At 42.4% G+C, this 5,655-nt stretch overlaps 1 long non-coding RNA gene across 1 annotated transcript; it reads right to left on the bottom strand.

Annotated features, from left to right (window-relative positions):
- Nucleotides 1-616: 616 nt before the first annotated feature.
- LOC135371406 (uncharacterized) lies at nt 617-2,041 on the bottom strand. The gene is made up of 3 exons (XR_010415594.1): nt 1,956-2,041; nt 787-816; nt 617-682 (listed from the first exon to the last, which is right to left on the bottom strand). It is a non-coding gene; the product is annotated as an uncharacterized LOC135371406 (long non-coding RNA).
- Between the last annotated feature and the right edge of the window lie 3,614 nt (nt 2,042-5,655).

Genomic DNA, 5,655 nt, shown 5'->3' with positions numbered 1-5,655 from the left:
TAGACAGCAGAAAGGAATGTTTTTGTTTTATTTTTGTTGGAAAAATGACTATTAAGATGTTGTAATAATGGAACATGTTGCACAAATCTTGTTAATACCCATGCCTCGCAGGCAGCGTCCATAGACAGCAGCGTGATTTGAGCGGAAGCATCTGGTCACACAATACAGTAATGACAATGCAGTAATGAAATTATGTGTCATGTATCAGAAACAAATAGAGTAATGTTTATTACAAAAAATGGATCGGTCACCCTTAAGATTGCAGTGCTGAGGGAGGAAATTCTCCTTGTCTCATATGGTACAGCTTGGGACGAAAGTTTACAGAACACGGCATGCATGTATGTTCATCAGATCATCCCCCTGCTAGCAAACAGGATCAGCCAAAATTTAAAAGAGGTGTCTGGGTTACCCAGGGACCATTTTTTAAACATTTTGCCTGACCCCGTATACCTCTCAGGGGATGCTCCGATGATGAAATATGTGAGTGCCGTGTTCTGTAAACTTTCGTCCAAAGCTGTACAAAGTGTGATCTGCACAGGGAACACATTTACCGAAACATCACTATCTCTTAATGTTACTGTACATGGCACAATTACATTTACTTGAGTGTTGTCAAGCAAGGTGAAAGGTGGAAGTGGCTGTGCCAATGATGTGCCAGGTGAAGTGTCTTCGATCTGTTCATCTGTAAAAAGGTAAAAGAAAAAGAAAAGTTAGTTCACGCAACACAGATGCAATAGTGCAATAGCAACAGATAGTGCACACACATAAACCAGAGGTACAACTTACCAGGATTTTCGAAGCCTTCCGTGGTGCTTTCTGTGAAAGAGAGGAAAGATAAAACATGATGAACAAGTGTACAATGAAAACAAACACTTTGAATAGTACTCGCTGGTTAATATAAATACAGAACACTCTTGTTAATTACAGCTCCTGGGGACCAAGGGCTTTTGTATGAGTTACAGTGCCACTGTGCCACATACGTTCATTATCTGTCTCCTCAAGCTCAAGACTTTCCAAGCATGAATGTTCATCAGCTTGCCACCATTCTGACAAATTAACAAAAGTTTAAATTATCACGGCTTGCTTGCACAAACCTATGAGTGCAAGCAGGCCCATGCCTTTTTGTTTTAAATTCTGTGTTAGCACCGCAAACTATATGAATGCATACAAACTTGTACAGATGGAGAGAGCACAACAAGGAGGAGTGGGGGACGAGGGATTAGTATGCGTCCTAGGCAGACCTCAAGGGGAGCCGACATTCGTCTTCCAAGTCTTCCGGAAAACCCAGGGAAAAACCTCAAGTACCATAGCCGGAGGTAGGATATGAACCCACCACCTCCCAGTCTTCAGCACAACCTTGGCCGCAACCAACGAGTGGGACGCCTTAACCCGCTTGGCCATGCCGCTCGTTCCCAGACATTTCTCTTAGCAATGCGCTACAGGACTAAATTATATAGTAGGGGCACATTTGTGTAGCAAACACTGCAATCATGCGTGCTGTATGTTGTTGGCTTACATCCACTGCTTGTCATCTTGAAGTCTGCACCATACTGTTGCTTTCACTGTCCAATCGAACACCACCACATCTAACATTTTTTTACACTAGTTGTAAGGCTAGTTTATGCCTTTGATTGCAGAGGAGGCCTAACTGCTTGCAGATTGCAACACTGAATAGTTTGGTTTAGCCACAGAAAGAGTGATTTCTGTAAAATTTGCTCCTAGCAGGAATGTCATACAAGGAGGTAAAAAATGTGAAATAAGCAAGTGCTGTTTGAATTAAGCAGTTCTTCAACATACTGTAAACATAGGTTGCCATACAAACGTTTCAGATTTGTTTGAATTGACCTGAACTTTGACATATCAGGTTTTGAATTAACGGGAATTTACTGTGTACAGTAGCTACAGTACTGCATACAAAATAAGCACAAACAATCAGAAATGCACTGAACCCATACCAAGCTGCTGGATACTTGCAACAGGAGTGGATAAAATGGGAGTCCGCGTTGCCCTGCTTGTTGGAGTTGATGCCTGTGGTGTTGCAACCCGCCTTGATCCTTTACCTGTTGAGGTTTTGCAAGTTTTTGTGTGAGTGCTTGCCGACTCCGTGTCTGCACCTGGAGTTGGCATTGAGTCAAACGCATCCGTGCTGGGTGGCTCCCATTCTGTATAAAAATAAACCTTGTACAGTACTCATGTTCTTTTTTGTTTTGTTTTTTGTGAAAGCATGTGTATCCCTACCATAGCAATATAGCTGCTTGATATCTTCTGAAATAACAAACAGGCAATGGCATAAGGGTATAAGGGTACACTTGAAGACTATATATGTATGGGCACAGAGAACAATGTACCTCGCATGGACATGATATAGGAAGTAATGACAACGCAGGGCCTCACTTTTTCGGTTTCTGTTTTTCAGCATTGGTGTGTATATCGAATTATATTTGTTTTGAAAAATTTGGATGTAATCAGGCTTAACTGAACGTGATTCAACACAATCTGGGATGAAAATGGAGTTGAATCAGGCGGAAACCTCGGTGTTCTTGGTTTGATGTTCTAGAATCCATGGAGGTGGACATTTAGTCGATGCGTATAAAAGGCAGCAGGGTGTTTTGGCAGTTTGTATGATCATAATTAAATGGGTTGGGACACCTTCATAGATGTGGTTCATTACATCATGGACGTGTAGCACTGCACCCCAGAATACAGAAGAAAAAAAATTATTATTCTAAGTCTCTTACTTAGGGAGACAGAAGCCCTCGAACACACTCCCGAGCTAAGCACCGACTTAATAGTGCTCAGAGTTGTTTCTATCTCTATTGGCAGCTGTAAGCATGTTACTTAACATGTGCTGCCTCACTGGCAGCAGCGTGCGCTGTGATGCTAGAGCCGCATGAGTTTAGCAATTCGCGGTGCCCATTTTTTTCCGTTTCTATTACTCTTTCAGCTGCGAAACTTTCAATGTGGGTTCATATTGGTGCAAAGAACAGTTACGTTTTTCTGGGATAACGTAGGATGACCTGTCTCAACCCCTTTCAGCATTTACACTAAGGGTTTCAAAGTTCTCCAGCGGATAGGATGACTTCAGAGCCACCTAGTTCACCAGTTTCCAGAGAGATAATGGGTGACACCGAGCTATTGCTAATTTGAGGGCTACTTGCTAATGTCAGGCGTACTGGTGTATAACCCCAAAAAGGTTGGCCTTACTAGTACCATGTTACACACAAATGCATAGGGTGGATGCCTGCACGTAAAATTTTAAACTGATCTAGCATGGCAGCTGTATAGACAAACACAAAATGCAGAAACTCTGGTTGCAAAACTCAATAGCAGTGTCCCCATTAGCTAATGTGTTGTGTGCACTAGGCATGCACATGCATCAATCGCCATGAATGTCAGTGTCAAACAACAACTGCAACCTGCAAGATATGGTAAGAAATATCTGATCTGCTGCAAAATGCTGCCATTTTGATTGCTTTGTAACTTATCGTGACCAACATTACTTATAAGTAGGTGTCATATGTAGACACAAGAAATTTCCAGCTACAATGAGTAATTACTGAGTATGGTGTGTCATAATAATAATTCGTGGCTTACGTCGCGAGACAACTATAATCATAAGCGACGCCACAGGGGTCAGTCTGTGGATTAATTTTGCCCACATGAGGATTTAGGAAATCTGAAAGGAAACCTGAGGAAATATCTCAACGCACGGCACACCGTATTTAACATCCCAGTCGAAAAAAGGAATTGGTATAATTGGACATTTTCCCATTAAAATCAATTGGAATTCCAGTTGTGTTTTTGTCACCCATTGGACTGAAACCAGTTGAAATCAATTGGTCCCCCATTACAAAGAACTGGCAAGCTCAGACTTACCAATTGGTCCATACTAGCTAACCAACTCAATCCAAATGGTTACACCAAATGGTCCAGGTGGACTCAGTAGGGTCTCCAATTGGAAATAAGTAGCCCTGCCGGGTCTGCCACATAGGGCTACGGCTACGGTTTCATCAGAAAATATCACACGAACACATGCAGGAGGTAACAACTTGTTGTTTATTTTACGTTCGGACTAGTCTTGTTGTCCAGGGGTCCTATCCTGGTCAAAGTAATCTACCTCGATTACTTGAAATTTCTTCTGTCATTGGTGCACAATCGAAAAAGGCGTGAATATTAAAAGTGGTTGACATCTTCTATCAACCAATCGCCCCACGTGTTATCTTGGAAAGCGACCGGCCTTATCGGTGTTTCCTCCTGAGAATCCGAAGACCACACCCAGTGACCACACCTATGATCTGCCTGCCCTGCCTTGTTGCTTCGGTTCTTAGGTGTCGGAAACAGAAAACTCTACCGGCGTAAAACTGAATTTCGTGGAAAATGCGTGGAAAAGCACGCTCGTAATTTCCTTTTTTGCTGTTTGTCATTTTTCTTGACGTACAGGTGTGCAAGACGACAATGTTTGTGTGACACCGTGATCGTACTTTGCATTGATAATTCGGTATGTGCCCGTGAGATGGCGCTGATGGCAGGCAACAAAACGATAAAAACGCGAAGGATCATCGCAAAGGAAAGGGTCGAACGGACAGTGTGGCGCGAGCCGTAAACGCGTTTATGAGAAATCGGTTCGTACTTTAAAACTTGAGCTTTATTTATGAGCTTTACGTTATATTTTTCTGTGTGTTCGTGTGCTCGATATGCGAAATGATAATTCGCATTTCAATATACTTTTGCTCGTGAGCTGTGGGGGTGGTAATGATACCGCAAATGAGCATTGATAGTTTTACTCAAGAAACAGTGAACTTTGATCGATGAGTTTTTTGTGTGCACACCGCTACGTTGCAATAACATTGATTGTACGACGTACGGCTCGGACGACGCTTCGAAAAGCCCTCCGCTTTCACGCATACGATGCCGCGATCGGCGCAGAGAAACGGTGTTACGTGGTGCTTTTTTCTCATTATTAAACACAAACGAAGAAAGACATGAATTTTTTGTTGTGACGAGCACATACAGAATTTATACAACACAATAAACGGAAATGCACATGCGGACCCATCACGAAACCCATCGCCGCTCAAAGTAATCGACCCTCTTTCGCTAGATTACTTTTCAGCTTTGAAACTAATCTTTTACGTCATTGTTACGTCAAAATGACGTAAGGGTCACGGTCCGAGATTAGGGCCGAGAGGCTGCGAAGGAAAACTAGGTATAAATTTCAATTGAAACAGGCGGGATTTAAGGGCGGAGTATTTTTTCGGTTAGCATCCCTGACTAGTGACTTCCTCCTTTGCATGCGCTTGTTAATTAAATAAAATTTCTTTTGCATTTTTGTAGTTTTGAATTTTACATCACCTGCTTCTCATACCTACACCATAGCGAAAGGGAACTTTAGTGAGAGGCATGTCAGCAAAAAACAACTGCGTTGACCCTTGGTAATTTTTTCAAACAGTTAATGTACTTCGGTTTACAATTTTTTTTTTTTTTTTGCGTTTAACAGCACAGCAATGCAGTCTTTCTCTCAGTTATCCATCGCTTCGTTTTATGTTCGACTTTATGATAGGGAACAGCCACGACGAGTGTTTCCACATTCCCTGCTCCCCATGCACGCTATATCAACTATGCAATGACTGTCCCCAGAAGGGCGAGGAAACGTCA

This window comes from Ornithodoros turicata, unplaced genomic scaffold (assembly GCF_037126465.1).
Source record: "Ornithodoros turicata isolate Travis unplaced genomic scaffold, ASM3712646v1 Chromosome11, whole genome shotgun sequence".
Classification (NCBI taxonomy): Eukaryota; Metazoa; Arthropoda; class Arachnida; order Ixodida; family Argasidae; genus Ornithodoros; species Ornithodoros turicata.
Note: the sequence above shows the minus strand (reverse complement) of the source record. Positions and strands in the feature narration are given on the sequence as shown.